Source organism: Mauremys mutica, chromosome 1 (genome assembly GCF_020497125.1).
Source record: "Mauremys mutica isolate MM-2020 ecotype Southern chromosome 1, ASM2049712v1, whole genome shotgun sequence".
In the NCBI taxonomy this organism is placed as follows: Eukaryota; Metazoa; Chordata; order Testudines; family Geoemydidae; genus Mauremys; species Mauremys mutica.
In genome coordinates this window covers 205,773,745-205,792,003 of record NC_059072.1, presented here as the reverse complement: position 1 = coordinate 205,792,003, position 18,259 = coordinate 205,773,745, and the positions used below count along the sequence as shown (strand labels likewise).

General features: G+C 46.9%; 1 protein-coding gene across 7 annotated transcripts in view; it reads left to right on the top strand.

Moving 5' to 3' along the window:
• The first annotated feature begins 9,047 nt into the window (after positions 1–9,047).
• Positions 9,048–18,259, top strand: part of TMPRSS2 (transmembrane serine protease 2) — a 41,025-nt gene continuing 31,813 nt past the window's right edge. The window contains exon 1 of one of the 7 annotated variants that reach the window (XM_045002526.1): positions 9,048–9,128. The gene's annotated coding sequence lies outside the window, so the exon portion shown is untranslated. The other 6 variants (XM_045002525.1, XM_045002527.1, XM_045002524.1 and 3 more) reach the window with 6 other exon arrangements.

Below are 18,259 nucleotides of genomic sequence, written 5' to 3'. Positions count from 1 at the left end.
CAGAAACAAGAGTATAGTGCCCGTTCTTCCACCAGTCAAATGGGAGAAATGAAGGCACGGCCCATTCCTCCCCCAGCAGCCAGAGGAAAGACTAAGAAATATAGGTAGGCCTCTTGATATTTTAATCAGGAGTAAATGATTACAAAATATTATATTGCCGGTATAGTTATATGCTACTTAAACAGCACAATGAGGTGGACATAGTTCCTGGGCAGCGCTGTGGAGAAAGATTAATCTGTACTTTTTTTGTGTTTGTACCATTTCCACTGGGATGGGGACAAAGAGAAAATAGTTTGCGCTGGCTAAACACTGGTTTACTTATTGTACAGTGTGTAGTGCACAGCTAAATGTTCTAGTTCCTGCTGATGGCTGTGTGATAAATAGAAGTGTAATTAAAGAGAGCGAATGCTGGCACCAGGAAGTACACATTGTTCCGATAGCCTACACCGCAGAGGTTTGGAGAGAATGCTAATAGGGGAGTAGTTTTTATCAGTGTTGGCTCATGTTTGGCAGAATAAAAGAACTCACATACAATCCTCTCCACCAGGAAAGAGCATGCATTAGCCTGCTACTCACTAGCTCTTGTAACACCAACCATCATGAAATCCTATTTTCCTCCCTATTAAAAGTAGTAAACCCAAGCACAAAAAGGTGGGAAACAAACAGCAGAGAAGCAAAGGTGCATGCACCACCCAGCAGGTAGTGAAAATAAAACAAAGTCTTGAAAGAGACCTAGAAGCAAAAGCCACCCCTCCTTTATTCAGTACCCAGGGGCTATTAAGCAGTTGAAAATCACAACTATGCCATTATTGTCTGCGACTTGATGTTGGTGCGATTCTATGCTGCTACAATGAGGGATCCATTTTTCTGGATCAAGACCAAAATTCTGTTGTTTTAAAGAGACAAGGTGGGTGATGTAATATCTTTCATTGGACCAGCTTCTGTTGGTGAGAGAGACAAGCTTTTGATCTTGCACAGAGCTCTTCTTCAGGTCTGGGTAAGGTACTCAGAGTGTCATGGCTAAATACAAGGGAACAGATGGTTAGAGTATAAGGAGTTAACATGTTGTAAGAGATCATTCAAGGTGAAGTGGGCAATTATCACCTTTCTAGTTGTAGGACATAGGAGGGCTAGTTTGTTGATTGTAGTAATTTGCCATAAATCCCATGCCTTTAAATCCATGATTTTTAGTGTCTAGCAAAGTTATGAATTTAAGCTCTCAGGCTCGTCTTCTGAAAGTGTGCAGGTTTCCTTCAAGGACGAGGACTGATAGGTCAGATATAGAGAGATGGTTTTGGGAAAGGTGTTTGCCCACTGATGGTATGTTGTTTTTGTCTTTTACCATTTTCCTGTGTGAGTTCTTTTGAGAGCACAGCAATTGTCTGGTTTCCCCCAAATAGTTGTTATTGGGGCATTTAGAGCACTAGATGAGATGCACCACATACTGTGATATGCAGGTTTAGGACCAGGGATGCTGAAAGGTGTTTTGTGGGGGGTGTTGATCATTGTAGCAGTAGAGATATGCTGCAGGTTTTGCATCTGTTGTTGTGGCGGGGTGTGGTAGCGCTTTGAGTTGCTGTGTTCTGATCTGTGCGGAGCTTGTTTTTGATTATGAGCTTGGTGAAGTTTGTTATGTGAAGGCCAGAAGAGGGGGTTCAGGAAAGATTTTTCAGGATGTGCTCCCCATCGAGTATGGGTTATAATTGTTTAATATCTCATATGTGTTCCAGTGTTAGATGGTAGATGACAACTAGGGGTGTGCAGTCAGAGGGATTTTTTTCCTGAATTGAAGAATGTTCTCTTGGGGTATTTGGGTGGCCCGTGCCATGATGCAATCTACTTCTCTGTCAGAGTGGCCTTGTTTGGTGAAGGAGGTCTTAAGTGTGTTAAGGTGCATACCCCAGACTTTATCCTCAGTGCATCATCTGTAGTGTCTGAATGCCTGGTTGTAGATAGATGTCTTGGTGTGTTACTGGATCTGTGAAGGTAGGTGTGGTGATTCCTTGGGTTCTTGTATACAGTTGTCTGTAGGGCTCCATTGATGAAGCTGATCATGGTTTCCAGGAAATAGATGCTGGTGTGGGAGTATTCTAGGGGGAGTTTGATGGATGGGCAGTGGTTATTAAGGAGCTATGGTGGAAGTTTAGGCCATCTGTCCCAAGGATGAAAATATCATTGATGTATCTCAGGTATATCATTGACATATCAATGCATTTAAGGCAGTGTGCAATTTCACTAAAGCATGTTAAGGAATTTCAAGAGTCCTCTCTTAAAATTCTTTTTGCAGTACCAGGAACTTGATCTCATGCTTTAAATATGTTAACTCCACTTATCTCAAAATTGAATTTAATTCAACACATTGTTGCTACATTAACTTTGGCTTGTTTAGTTTTGTACTCTTTTGTGCAAAGCTGTAACTGTTTGATATTCATATGTGACTTCCTTATCATTTGTCTGGATTTACCTTACGGTGTTTATCACTATTTTGGCTGCAACAAGTCATTAATGATTTACAGTTTTCTGACTTAAGCTATATAGTTTATCATGGAATTAAAACAATGTCTGATTCTTGATAAATCAACTGTTGTAACTGACCTAGACAAGGGACATAAAAGCTTGAATGATAACAGTATACACTAAAATACAAAATTACTTTGCACTTCAGTAGCATATTCCATTTAAAAATCTCTAAGCTCTTTACAAATATTAATATTAATACTTTGTCTCCGAGGGTGGTAATATTTTGGACTAATTTTGGTTGTTGGGTTGTGTGTAGGTGCTGGGTGTGTTGGTGACTTGTGATATATACGAGGTCAGAATATGGATCTGGTGGTCCCTGCTAGCATTATAATCTATGATTCTATAAATTAAGTATCACAATAACTCTGTAGGCAGGTATTATTAACCCCCATTTATGAGTGGGAGAATGATGCACAGAGAAGAGAGTTGCTCCAAATCATGCAGCAAGTCTTTAACAAAACTGAGGGGAAAAAACACTGCTTCCTGTCATGTTTTAGCAGAAGACCATGCTTTTCTGCCACAAATCATCTCTGCTTATCACATGCAGGTGCTCAGTAAAATAATACAGCAGTTAAAAAGTCTGTCACTAACCATACTTTGGACAACACTCGATGAAAAAGTGATCCAGAACGGCAATTGGTCCATAGATCTTTCTTCAGTAGAGAAATTATCAATGGAATTCCAAGATTCCATTATTTCTGGATTGGCATATGATCTTTTTACAAGTTCTAAATGTCTCCCTACACAAGCTTCAAGCATCTAGAATGATAGTTTGATTCAATTGAAATCAGTAAGAGTGGTGCCACTGACTATGCTGGGGCCAGAACTTCACTCCTAGTTTTCACTTGTCAGAAGTTATCCTTATTCAGGAGCTGGTAGTTTTCATTTTATTGGGTTTACTTTTATTTAGCTTTTCGGAATATTTGTCTGAGTATGTATCACTGATGCCAGTGAATTTGCTCCCATAGTAATTACAGTTGAACCCTGTTATGTCGCCGGCCTAGGGGTTTGCCAAAAATAGTCCAGATAACCGATGATCGAGATAAACCCCTATCCACCCCCCCACCCCTGAACTCCCCTGCCCTCTCTCCAACACCCCCTCCCTGCCCCCTTACCGCGGTGCCTGCACGTGGCTGGATCCGGTGAAGCGGGACGGGGACCCGGAGCCGGGCAGCCAAAGAAGCGGGACCTGGTAAGCGGGACGGGCGGCAGGCGAAGCGGGGACCGGGTATGCGGGGCCGGGTATGCGGGCGGGGCCGGGCAGGGACCGGGTATGCGGGGCCGGGTATGCGGGGGCGGGGACGGGCAGGGACCAGGTATGCGGGCGGGGATGGGCGAAGCGGAGCCGGGCGGGGGGGCGGCGAAGCGGGGACCGGGCGAAGCGGAGCCGGGCGGGGGGGCGGCGAAGCGGGGACCGGGCGAAGCGGAGCCGGGCGGCGGCGAAGCGGGGACCGGGCGAAGCGGAGCCGGGCGGGCGGGCGGCGAAGCGGGGACCGGGCGAAGCGGGCCGGGCGGGCGGGCGGCGAAGCGGGGACCGGGCGAAGCGGGGCCGGGCGGGCGGGCGGCGAAGCGGGGACCGGGCGAAGCGGGGCCGGGCGGGCGGCGAAGCGGGGACCGGGCGAAGCGGGGCCGGGCGGGCGGGCGGCGAAGCGGGGACCGGGCGAAGCGGGGCCGGGCGGGCGGGCGGCGAAGCGGGGACCGGGCGAAGCGGGGCCGGGCGGGCGGGCGGCGAAGCGGGGACCGGGCATGCGGGGCCGGCCGGGCGGGCGGCGAAGCGGGGACCGGGCATGCGGGCGGCTGGGGAACCGCGCGGCTGGAGAGCCAGGGAGCGGGCGGCTGGGGACGCGGGGAGCCGGGCTCGAGATATTAGGGTTGGGCAAATCGACATAACGGATGAGAAACCCATAAGATAAAGAGGGAGTTTGGCGGTTCCACTTGTAAAACCTCGAGTTAATAGGATTGGCAAGTTAACCGAGGTCGAGATAAATGGGTTCGACTGTAATTAGAACTGACAATATTGCTGTTTTGAGATTAATTCAATTTAAATTCCAATTGCTTTCTTTTATTTAAAACACATTTTAAAAATTCACTTTTCACATAACATTCAAATGTGCACTGACTCTGCATCGAAGGTCAGATTTACTGGTGCATTCCAATTGTATCAAGCGACTCTGACACAAAAGTAGCCATAATTGTCCAATTATGCTGGATTTATGGCTGCTTTGCCTTACTGGAGTAGCACAGAGAAGCCAAAGCATATAATTGAAAATGGCCCCAAGTATTTATAAATGTATATGATACGTACAAGTTGTTCAGTGTTTGTTTTTCTTTATAATAGACACCAGTATTTTGATTAAGGTTGCAGGCTTCGTTCTGTTCTCAGTTACAACAATGAACACTGAATTTCAATGGATGTAAACCAAGGACATTGTTTGAATTTTTATTCAGACTCGTTTTTCTAGTTTTAGATAACAGATAAGCTGCTCGCCGAGGCAGCCTTAGTGGTATGTACACAGAGAAAAGGAAAGGTTGCTTATGACGATTCCTGACAGTATTGTTGCTCCAGGGAAGGGTGAGAGGAGTTTCACCCCCACCACGCTGTGATATTCTTTGCCTCTGAAAATTGAAAGCCTCTAAGTTCTCCATCCTACTCTTTGGTATAGCTGTGGGCTTTACTTTTGAGAATAGTTTACTTCTATTCTAGTACTTATGGAAAAGCTACAGCAAAAAGGTGGGTCTTGTGGCATGACCTGAAAATGGCAAGGTTAGATTTTTCCTGATTTTCTTTGAAGCGGTACTTGGGAGCCTGGGGCCTGCTATTGAGAAGTCTTTACTTCAGGCTCTCTTGAGTCTTAACCTAGACTGTTAAACATGTGTGCAAAATTCAGCAATGATGTAAAGAGTGGAGTAAGTTACAAGTTGGCTGCAAGTTGATTAGCAAATGAAGTAGGTATTAAGATAATGTAACCTGTATTGCTTTGATGATCAATGGACATGCAAAATGAATGTAAGGGGCATTGTAAGCTGTTGGTTGGGGCTCAACTCTCCGGCTGGCGGGAGGGGAGCCACACCGACTCGCTCCTTGTCCCCTCTAACTGGTGGGACGGCAAGAAATCAGGGTTAGTACCGTCTCCCGTTCAGGCCCTCTGGATCAGGGGGGCTGGATAACAATAGTTCAATATAAGCCCAGGCCCTCTGGAGCAGGGGCTTGGGTAACAGCAATCAGTCTCAAGAAGTCCAGGCCCTCTGGAGCAGGGGGCTGGATAACCACAGTTCAATATGAGCCCAGGCCCTCTGGAGCAGGGGCTTGGGTAACAGCAATCAGTCTCAGGAAGTCCACAGGTTCAGACCCTCAGGCAGGGGACGAACACAAGGCACACAGTCTATCAGTGTAAGCCCAGGCCCTCAGTTAGGGCGGGGCAGCACAACAGCAGTTCTACGCCCAGATCCTTACAGCAGGAGCTGGGCAACACCAGTTCAATATAAAACCCAGGCCCTCTGGAGCAGGGGGGCTGGGTACCAACAGTTTACTACAGCAGTTCAGTTTAGGCCTCAGGTCCTTGCCTCAGGAGCTGAGCAACTACACAGTCAGTAAGCCCAGACTCTCTGGTCAGGGCGGGGCAACAACCCATAATCCACAGGACTCAGGTCCTGATGTCAGGGGCTGAGCAACGACAGCAACTCAGGTTAGTGCAGGCGTCTGTCTGCGTTGGGGTGAGGGGGAGACTGCCACCCGTGAGTGGGGTGGCAGGGGGGACACAGGCCCACCCACTCCACTGTGTCCCAGCCCGGGGCCCTATTAGCGGCTAGCACGGCCGCTGGTCAGTGGGGTCCTGACCGAAACACACCGACATGGGCACCTCGGTGCCTATAGCCTGACAGGGGTCGGCTATCCCCGGGCTACAGTCCATTTCCCCCTCTATGGGTACCTGCTCCTCGGTCGCCGTGAGTTCGGACCAGTCCATCGGCAGGGGGTCTGCAGGACCAGGGCTTGGGGGCAGGTCCGGCAACTCCTGCGGGAAGTCCGGCCCGGCTGCCTCCGATGGCTCCTCCGGATAACAGCAGGGTGGAAGCGGCGGCGGCGGCTCCTCCTCGTACCGGGCGGGAGGAAGTCCTAGCGGCTGCTCCGGGTTCCGATCCCGGGGAAGTTCCGTGGGTTCCTCATTGTACCGGGCGTGGGGCAGTGGGGGCCAGTCTGGATCGCCGCCTCGGGTCCTGGAGGGTTCCCAGTCTGGAGCTCCCACTGGCACGTCTGCTCACGGCGGTGGCTGGCTCCTGACTGAGCTCTGGCGTTCTCCTTTTCTACTTCCTGTCCCGCCCCTTGACTTCCGGGGGGCGGGGACAGGAAGTGGTGGCTCAGCCCAGCTGGGCTTCTGGGAGGGAGCGCCCTCTGCTGGGCAGGAGGGGAGCCACACCGACTCGCTACAGGCATGCTAAGAGTATTTCACAAAAAAGGCATGAAACAGAAGAGTGTAAGACATAGTGAGATGATGGCTTATACTGGCATCTCTGAAAAATCAGGCCACTTGTTAATATGCCTAAATATGAATTTAAGTACCTAATATTTGGTATACATGTTTGAAAATAGTGGCCTGTATATTTGTAAATAATGGAGACTAAATGGGATGCTGATAATTTAGATTTCACCTATATAAATTAGAGGGAAAATCTGGGATAGTTACTGTTGCTATGGGTCACGTATGGTCACAGCTTTCCACTCAGGATAAATGTAAAGAAACTATTGTAATCAGGTGGTTGAAACAGCCTAGCAGTAGCATTCCAAAACACAGGCACATGGAAAAGCTGAGTAGATGCTCAGTCATGTGACCCAAGGGGTTTGGTCTGTTGTGAGGGCACAAGGAGAGATAAACAGAGCACACACAGAGAGAGAATGCCAACTGGACATGGCCTGGAAGCACAGAAATGGAACTGTGAGCTAAAGGGAAGAGAAAAAGCTTTTTGGGTATATAGTGTTGGCTGGAAAGGCTGCCTTGGTCAGCAAACAAAGGAACTGGTTCCTTCTTTTTGGTTCTTCCTGCATTTGGGAAAACAGGATTTTGTACATTTCTTGTAAATAAACAAGATTTCATCAAAGGTACCAGCCTTCAGCCTCAATTTCTCATCCCAACTGGAACAGCCCTCAGGGCCCTGAACTGTGACCAGCTGCTTGGGTCAAAAGGGATAGCAACATATTCTTCAATTGGATACATTCCCTCAATTCTAGATATCTGACAAATTGATTGTTACTAGGAATGTTACATTTTTCTTGAAAAACTCTGAGAGAATATGTTCACATCTGATATGCACTCACTGGCCCAGATCCTCAAGTGATGTAAATCAAGGGAGCTCTACTAATTTCAGTAGAACTGAACTGAGTCACTCCAGCTGAGGATCTGGTTCATTACTTGTTCATTCATAAAGCAACATGGACACCAGTTAAAATGTTTAATGCTGTTCGGTCAAAAATATGTCCTTCCTGGACAGGTCAGACAACACAGGACATTCTTGCTTTTATGCTGCCCCTTCACCTGTTTGTTCTGCCCCCTAAGGTGGTTGTACTACTATGGAAACATCTGTACAGATGCACAATACATATTTACACACATACACAGATATACACATAAGGGTATGTTACACCACCAATTACAACAATCTGTAGTTGTCAAGTAAATTGTCTGGGCAAGCCCAGACTGAGAACTAACCCTTATTTTTATGTTCAAAAGAAATAGTCTTAGGTACAGTTATTAGAATACACCTACCCATTTCCAAAATTTTCTTTGGGGCAATTATTTAGAATACATCTGGTGATTTCCAAATTTCTCTTTTTTTTTAAATAATGTGATTAAACTTATAACTGGACACAATGACAATGTAAAATTTTGAAGAAAAGCAGGGTAAACAAGAATTGAATTTCTAAACATTTTAGGGTCCATCTTGCATTCTTTAGGCACCCGAAACAGCCAGCCATTTCAAGGAAAGTGGGAAATGTCCCTTTGTCAAACAAAAGAATGAAAATTAACAATGTGCTGGCTTCTATATGCTGTAATAACAGGAAGAGAAACCAGGCTTTTCAACTTGGAGGTCTGCAAAATTCCTCTCTCTCACTAGATAAGGTGTTGCTATTGACTTAACAGCAAGGAGAGATGTCCAAACTTAAATCTTATTAGTAACGTAACTTATTTCTGGAAGGTCATTTAAGTCATAGTTTTCAAGACCGATAGCACCCAGGTCTAACAGAGGCCATTTTGGACTCTGATTTAAAAGGGTTTAGGACACGTTTTCCCAGTCGCTAACCCAATGACCTATTTGCGAAATTCCTGGAAGGGCGGGGAAGTCAAACTAAGGCCCCGGAGCTGCGGGAGGTGGCAAATAGCATGTTGCAATGCACTTAACATATGCTAATGCAAATTACAGAATAATGCATAGAGGAACTAAAGACAAATACATTTCCTGGGGCTGGTAAACTACTGAACTTTACAAGGAAGACAGCTAAAAAAGGAGCAATCTTCCTCCATATCCTCCTCAGGTGTGAGGCGAGCCCATTAACGCTCACTCTTCGTCCTTTCCAAATGCAAAAGGCAGCCCCTTAAAAGCAAAGGGCGGAGACGGTGAGGTGTCAGGAAGGGGTCTGATCTTTCCTGGGATGAGCGCGCTTTGCAAATCGCCAGGGGGAGGAAGAAGTAGCTACACGTGCTTGCTCGCTAGGAGAGGACCTAAGTCACAGGACCACCTGCTGCACCCGGCAGGGTTCCTGGTGAAGCTGATCCCAGGCGCTCCTCCCACTGAGCCCTCGCCTGCCTTCTCAGAGAGGAAACCCTGAGCTCCCACTGGCCTGCAGAGGGTTCCCCCGGCGCCGGGATGTAACTCGCCGGTGCAGTGCGGCTGTAACGCGAGCTGGGCTGCTCCAGAGGCTGAAACACAAACACCTGCCAGCCCAGGGAAGGCGAGAAGGGAGCCCCACAGCCAGCCGGCGGCTCTCTGGGGTTCTTTAATCGCACCAAAATGCGCATTGAGCTTCAGCCGTCAGGGCGCCTTGCCACCCCTCACCCCCGCCTGAAAGATCTGGCAGCGAGACCCCCCCGGAGCAGCGGGGGCGCGTTACAAGCCCCCGGGCGCCCTGGGCCGGAGATCTGGCTGGGGCAGCCGGCGGGGAGCGGCCGGCTGGTTTCTACGCCCCGGGGATGAGCGGACTGGCGCCCGCCGCCCGCAGCCCCTGGACTCCCTGTCACACCTGCCCCCCTCCCCGAGCGCGGTGCGTCCCCCGAGCCTGGACTCCCGGGCGGCCACCAGCCTCCCGCGCCGGGGGGGGGGGGCAGCAGTGACTCCGCGCCGGGGGGGGGGGAGCAGTGACTCCGCGCCGGGGGGGGGGCAGCAGTGACTCCGCGCCGGGGGGGGGGCAGCAGTGACTCCGCGCCACGCCGCCACCTGCCCCTTTGCCAGCCGCTCCCCCCCGCCAGGCTCCTCCCCGCCCGCGGCCGCCGCTCCGTGGCTTTCCCGGCTCGGGGCAGGGCAAGGGGCGAACTCCACAGCCTGCGCGGCCCGGCGGGGACAGGAGCGCGGCGGACCCCGCCCCAGCGCGGCTCAGCGCACCGGGGCAGGCTTCCCGGCGGTGAGTGGGTCGGGGTGGGCGTGTGGCGGGGGCCCGTGTGTGCCCTGGGCAGGGGTTTGGCAGCTCTCTTTGGAAACTCGCTTTCAACTTGTTGGCTGGCTGGAAGGCAGCGCCTCGGGTGGCCCCGGCGGCTTTTGCCAATGGCGAGATCCCGGCCTTGGAGTTGCATGCGGCTCCGGGCGGTGGTGGCTGGAGCAGGTTCGTCCCTTGGCTGTGATTGGGGGGGATCAGCAGGGAATGTAGTTAGCGGGTGGTTAGAGATCGCTGAAAAATAACCCTGTCCATATGCAGGGTGTTGGGTGACCAGTCAGGAGTTTATGTGGAGCAGCAAATGTTGCCTTTCCAAAGGGATCTTTTGATGCCCCTTCTAGTCCCCCTTATATGACAGCTGGTGCTTCATAAATAACCCATCCTTCACGCTAGGCAGGTGGCTCAGAAACAGGTGTAATTAGACGAGGATGAGATGGCTTTTGTTTCTAGGATCACAAAGGAAATGAGAGAGTTGTTACCTGCCTTGTCTTAGCTGTTTGGAATTTGGCAGCTTTACGCTGGATGTTCTCGGGGAATACAAATCTTATCTGAACATAGAACTGGGTGCTAGGAACTCTTGAATTTTGCAACAAACTTGCTACCTGCTATTGGGCGATTCATGTAGCTGCTCCATGACTCGGTTTCCCCATTGGTAAAATGGGGATAACAGATATTTTCCTTATGGGGGTGTGGTGAGGCTTTACTTGGCAAACCACTTTGAGGTCCTTGGATGGAAAGCATGATGTAGAGCAAAACAGTAACGTGCATCCTGATCACTGTATGTAATAGTAGTGTCATTGGTAGATATGGTGTCTTAAAGGCAAAAAGGACACTTCCTTATATTGTAATCATTTCAGAGGAACATCTAATTTATGAAATTGTGCAAATAGTCTTTACATATGTGAGTAGCTCATTGGTTTCAGTGGGGCTAGTAGCAAGTATGACTCAAATGAGTAAGGATTGAAGCATTAGGCCCTAAATTGCTTAGCCGCCCACCACACACCTCTCTTGGGTATCACAGTGGTCGGTGAGCATAATACACAACCCCGGATAAATACATTTTTCCATCCTCTGTCCCACAGTAGGTAAGAGGAATGGGAAAGCGAATACAGTGGATGGAATAATAGAGTACTTTGGTATCCCTGGAAAAAAAGGCTATGAGTGCTCTACAAACACTAAATTAAACCTCCTAATAACTCCTGAGTAAATATTATCTACCTTTCACGGTTGTGGGGGAGGGGAACTGAGGCGCTGAGAGAGTGAGCAATTTGTCCAAGGTCATGCTGAATGGCTGTCAGAGGTGAGAATAGCTCAGAATTTTTTTACTAGTCCTGTACTCTTATCATTCAGTATAAAAATATGTTTGTACTGCTATATTCTTACAAAAGACCCCATTTCTGGGGACACATTTCCTGCATTTTCAACTAAATTCATATAAAGTAACTCTCCCCACCCTCAAACTATCTCTTCTCTCCCCCCACCCCTGCCCAGCCCAGCCCAATTTAAAAATGGATTCTAGGGGTGAAATGTTTGACCCCTTTGAAGTCAATGGCAGAACTTTCATTGACCTCAGTAGGGCCTGGATTCACCCCAGGGTTTTTCAGCAGTAGACCAAAAAGACACAAGTATATTCCAACTTGTAGGGGGTCACAAGTGAATGATGACAGATAGCTGTGTTATACTGTATCAGCAAAAACAACGAGGAGTCCTTGTGGCACCTTGGAGGCTAACAAATTTATTTGGGCATAGGCTTTCGTGGGCTAGAACCCACTTCATCAGATGCATGAAGTGAAAAATACAGGAGCAGGTATAAATACATGAAAGAATGGGGGTTACTTTACCAAATGTGAGGTCAGTCTAAGGAGAGAGATCAATTAACAGCAGGATACTAAAGGAGGAAAAATAACTTTTGAAGTGGTAAGAGAGTGGCCCATTACAGACAGTTAACAAGAAGGTGTGAGTAACAGTAGGGAGAAATTAGTATTGGGGAAATTAAGTTTAGGTTTTGTAATGACCCAACCACTCCCAGTCTTTATTCAGGACTAATCTGATGGTGTCCAGTTTGCAAATTAATTCCAGTTCTGCAGCTTTACGTTGGAGTCTGTTTTTGAAGTTTTTGTTGTTGTTGTTGAAGAATTGCCAGTTTTAGGTCTGTTGTTGAGTAACCAGAGAGATTAAAGTGTTTTCCTGCTGGTTTTTGAATGTTATGATTCCTGATGTCAGATTTGTGTCCATTTATTCTTTTGCTTAGAGACTGTCCGGTTTGGCCAATGTACATGGCAGAGGGGCATTGCTGGCACATGATGGCATATATCACATTGGTAGATGTTCAGGTGAACGAGCCCCTGATGGTGTGACTAATGTGGTTAGGTCCTATGCTGGTGTCCCTTGAATAGATATGTGGACAGAGTTGGCACCAGGGTTTGTAGCAGGGATTGGTTCCTGGGTTGGTGTTCTTGCTGTGTGGTTGCTGGTGAGTATTTGCTTCAGGTTGGGGGGCTGTCTGTAGGCAAGGACTGGCCTGTCTCCCAAGGTCTGTGAGAGTGAGGGATCGTTTTCCAGAATAGGTTGTAGATCAGTGGTTCTCAAACTTTTTTGTATTGGTAACCCATTTCGTCCGTCAGGATAGCTTGTAGATCCTTGATGATGTGCTGGAGAGGTTTTAGTTGGGGGCTGTAAACGGGTCGGGACTCACCCCTGCGGCGCCTCCTACTGGTTACTCCGCAACTTAGCTCTTTTTCCAGTCCGGAGCGCCCTCTGCAGGCTGGTGATCCACCTGCTTTACTCTCAGCCCCGTGTCCCTCCCTGAACCCAGTGCCCCTTTTACTCTAACTGGGTCTCCCCCTCTCAGGGGAACCCCCCCCCACCACGCTATCCCCACTTGCCTCAGAATGGCTACTGCTCAGTCACTATCGAGCCCCATATCCTGGGACAGACTGCAGTGTCAGCCTTCTCATCACCGGCAACGGGGTTCGGACTTGCTGCTTTGCCTATCCTTAGGTTGCCCCCTGCAAACCCCAGTACCTCTTAGCCCCGTACTAGGCCGCAGGCCTGGGGCTTTCCTAGGCTGGAGCTTCCTCAGCCCTTTTCCCCATCCTGCTTCACCCTAGGTACTTATCTTAACGTCTAAGCAGCCAGACCCATCTCTCTCTAACCACAGAGAGAGACTCTCTGGCGTCCTGGCTGCTCTGGCCTTTTATAAGGCCCTGGGCTCAGTTTGGGGCGTGGCCCCCAGCTGCCGCCATTTCCCCAATCAGCCCAGCCAAAAGCCCCTTCCCAGGGCTGTTTTAAAGCCCCAAAGGGCAGGAGCGGGTAGCCAGCCCGCTACAGGGGCCATAGGTGACGGCTAGTGGTGTTCTGTTACTTTCTTTGTTGGGCCTGTCCTGTAGTAGGTGACTTCTTGATACCCTTCTGGCTCTGTCAATCTGTTTCTTCACTTCACCAGGTGGGTATTGCAGTTTTAAGAATGCTTGGTAGAGATTCTGTAGGTGTTTGTGTCTGTCTGAGGTATTGGAGCAAATGTGATTGTATCTTAGAGTTTGGCTGTAGACAATGGATCGTGTGATGTGGTCTGGATGAAAGCTGGAGTCATGTAGGTAAGTATAGGGATCAGTAGGTTTCCGGTATAGGGTGGTGTTTATGTGATTAGCACTGTAGTGTCTAGGAAGTGGACCTCTTGTGTGGACTGGTCCAGGCTGAGGTTGATGGTGGGGTGGAAATCGTTGAAATCTTGGTGGAATTCCTCAAGGGTTTCTTTTCCCTGGGTCCAGATGATGATGTTATCAGTGTAGCGCAAGTAGAGCAGGGGCGTAAGGGGACGAGAGCTGAGGAAACATTGTTCTAAGTCAGCCATAAAAATGTTGGCATACTGTGGGGCCATGTGGGTACCCATAGCAGTGCTCTGACTTGAAGGTATAAATTGTCCCCAAATCTGAACTAGTTGTGGGTGAGGACAAAGTCACAAAGTTCAGCCACCAGGTTTGCCGTGATGGTATCGGGGATGCTATTCCTGATGGCTTGTAGTCCATCTTTGTGTGGAATGTTGGTGTAGAGGGCTTCTACATCCATAGTGGCTAGGACGGTGTTTTCTGGAAGATCACTAATGGACTGTAGTTTCCTCAGGAAGTCAGTTGTGTCTCGAAGATAGCTGGGAGTGCTGGTAGCGTAAAGCCTGAGGAGAGAGTCTACATAGCCAGAGAATCCTGCTGTCAGGGTGCCAGTGCCTGAGATGATGAGATGTACAGGATTCCCAGGTTTATGGATTTTGGGTAGCAGATAGAATACCTCTGGTTGGGGCTCTAGGGGTGTGTCAATGTAGGTTTATTTCTGTGCTTCTTTAGGGAGTTTCTTGAGCAGGTGATGTTTCTTTTGGTAATCCTCAGTGGGGTCAGAGGGTAATGGTCTGTAGAATGTGGTCTCAGAGTTGTCTAGCAGCCACTGATAAAAGGTGGGGGAGGATTTGTGGTACACATAACAAAATGGCTATAAAGTATAGTATATCATTTTAAAGACAAAGCTTTGCAATGGAATTGTACTATTGCTTACTGTGTGAATTTGGGCAAGCCTCTTAATCTATCTATGCCCCAGTTCTCCATCTGCAAAATAGGAATTATATTCTTTCTCCCATGCTTTGTCTGTCTTGTCTATTTAAATTTTAACTTTTTGGGGCAGGGATTCTCTTTTGTGTATGTAGTGTCTAGCACAACAGGGTCAGGATCTCAGATGGGTCTATTGGAGTTACTGTGCGACAAATAATAGTATATTAAAACATCCACACTGCAATGTACCTGTTCTAAGGCCATGTCTACATTCCAGTTATGTAAGTAAAATGTATATTGCCCAAGGGTGTGAATATTCCACCCCCCTGAGCAACATAAATGACACCAGCATAAGTGGCAGAGTGCACAGTGCTATGTCGGCAGGAGAGTTTCTCCAGCTAATGTAGCTACCACCGCTCGTTAGGGGTGGTTTAATTATGCTGACAGAAGAGCTCTCTCCCATTTGCATAGAATGGCTACACAAGAGATCTTATAGCGGCGCTGCTGCATTGGTACAGCTGTGCCAGTGTAAGGTCTCTAGTGTAGACATAACCTAAGTAACCATTCTTTAGTAACTTAGGAGTTTTTCTACCTGTAATGTTGTGTGTTTTGTTTAGCCATGACTATAAATCAGCACCATGATTTCGCATAGTTTAAAGTTTAGTTTGTTTACTTGTTTTATTTTATACTTCCTTCCTTGTCTTTTATACTTCCTCATCAAAGTTTTTGCTCTTACGTAGCTAGACCTATAAATAACTGGTCTGATTTATTTACTGCTGATTCGTATCTCAGAAACTGGGCAAACAACTAAGATTCAAGTTTCAGGACACAAGATTGCTAAAATGTATAGTGAGTACAAAGGTGGAGGACATACTGTCGTCAGGAGGCTGTAGATATCTAGACTAAGGTGAGTGAGTTTGCTTAAATTAGGCTTCTGAAAGTACTAGCACAGTGCTGGTTTCCAGACATGTTGTGTTGCTGTAAAAACTAACACTGTCTTTCCTTTTAGCTTATATCTACGCTACCACTTACGTAGGTATAATTTATGTCGCCTAGTGATGTGAAAAAGCCACCTTCCTGAGCGACGTAAGTCACACCGACCCAAGTGCTGGTGTCGACAGCACTATGTACTGGTGAGAGAGCATCTCACACCAGCATAGCTACTACCACTCGTGGGGGCTGGAGTATGTCGGCTTAGAGTGGCTACATTAGAGAGCTTACAGCTGCACTGCTCTAAACTCTCTAATCTAGTGTAGCTGTAGCCAATTACAGAGTCTCAGGAAGCTAATGTAATTAATAATAGCACTTTTTGTTTCCAAAGCTCTGTACAACTATAAAGTAATTCAGAATGCTGTGTGTGGTGTGTAAGCATTATTGTCATTTTTCAGATGGGGAACCAGAGATAGAAAGCAGCAAACAATCCTGTGGCACCTGATAGACTAACAGACGTTTTGCAGCATGAGCTTTCGTGGGTGAATACCCACTTCGTCGGATGCATCCGATGAAGTGGGTATTCACCCACGAAAGCTCATGCTGCAAAACGTCTGTTAGTCTATAAGGTGCCACAGGATTCTTTGCTGCTTTTACAGATCCAGACTAACACGGCTACCCCTCTGATACAGAGATAGAAAGAAATTACTTACTGTCGAGTTATGAGGAAGTCATTGGCAGAGCTGAGATTAAAAGTCAGGATTTCCTGACCCCCAATTCCTTCCTCTAGAGACAGTTTGCTTGTTTTAGTAATAAGAGTAAAGGCTCCTAACTAGTGGGACTTTTGGGAATATTATGTTGTGAAAGGTCTTTCTTACAGTGTGCAATAAGCTCTCAAATACCACACAGTGATTTCAAATATTTAAAGTCATTGATCACTGTTAGTTTGCTCCTAAATTTAGTAGCTGCTTTATATTTGAACAATGACAGGTCTTTTGTTTTACTTTTAGTTTAGCTACAGATATATGTTTCAGTTGTGACTGATTAGAACAAACAAACAGGAATTTGATGTCCTCTTTCTTTAAACATTTGTCTCAATTTCAAATTGAGGAGACTGGGAGGAAATGACTGATTTTGACTGTATTTTTGAGGTGCAAAACTTATTGTAAAACTAAATTAAGATATTGCTCGCTTTGACACTGAGTAGCTTCAGGCTTCCCATAGGGTGAAATCAGATGGCTAGAATCTTTTTGAGGAATTTTCCCCGATTTCTTAAGAACATTATTGAGGCACTGCATTTTATGTGTTAAACATTAGAACCATTAAAAAATCCACATTAGTAACTGTACTGCGACAATGCAAATGCACCAGGATTTGAGCTCCCCTTTTTCCAGGTCTGTGATTGGTTGGATATTGTCAGTGTCTATGCTGGGTGTTCAGGGCTAAAATTTCACCTTTGTTATTGCACAGTGTTTTGCCAGCTACCTAGCAGTGACTGAAGGGCTCAGATTTAACATATACAATATAATAGATTTAACAATATAATAGGAATATGTCTAATGCCCAATTAGTCTTGGAAAATGTATCTACTGCTCTAAAATAAGCTTTGCAGCATCCTCTGCCTGGCAATCCTATGATAACAAGCACAATTGCACGTATGTGACATTCTTCTACTCTGGAGGAAGTGCCTGGGGGAGAAACTGTGGGAGAAGAAGGTTAGAGAGGTTGCAGTGAAAATATTAAAAAAAAAAAAAAAAAAAAGCTTTCAAAATTCTTTCTGGTCACTTTTAGTATGTTGGTTATTCAAACATTTTTAGTATTTTGATCCACACTTTTGTTTCCGACGGTTGTGAGATCATCTGAATTGTGTGTCATGATCAACTCTCTGCATAGCCAAGGAACTACCCCATAACAGCCTACACTTTCATAGAGACTATTTTAATAGCCTCTATTAAGGGATCTAGCTGTTTCTAATAGCAAGGAACAGTTATGAGACCTTCCCCCCCCCCCCCTTTAATAAGCTATCTCCTGTCTAGGCACTGAAAAAACCCAAACCCTTTACTTTTGCATAACACTTTTGGAAAGTTTCTGGTTCAGTCATAGCAATTTTTATTTACACAAACATTTCTGATTCATGCTTTGAAATATTCTCTTACTGGTTTTATTTACAATATGCACTGGCAGGCCTGCAAGCTGACAAAACATCTTTCAAACTGAACAAAAACAGATTTTGGAATGACCATATAGTCACAATATCATAATTAATTTGATCTATAGCTTTAATGGAAATTTTAATAGGTAGAAAACTATAAATGTGCCCATTATGCAGGTAAAAACCCTTTTTGGACAACCCAAGCTAAGGAATGTCCAGTATTTTACCTTGGACGGCTGGTCTTGAAGATAAATCTAGAGTGCATCAGGAAGTGTTCCTGGTGGTCTCCCAAAAGGCTTCACTCTTCCCTGTAAACCAGTTATCAGCTAATGATGCAGCATTTTGAGGTCATCAGATATTCCAGGTCACTGTTTCTGAGCGTGGGTGTAAGACAGAGGAAAAGAGTTCTAAGAGAGCACCTAGTGAGGTGACCACTCCAACTTCCATAAAGTCAGTGAGAGTTTTTCTGTTAACTTCAAT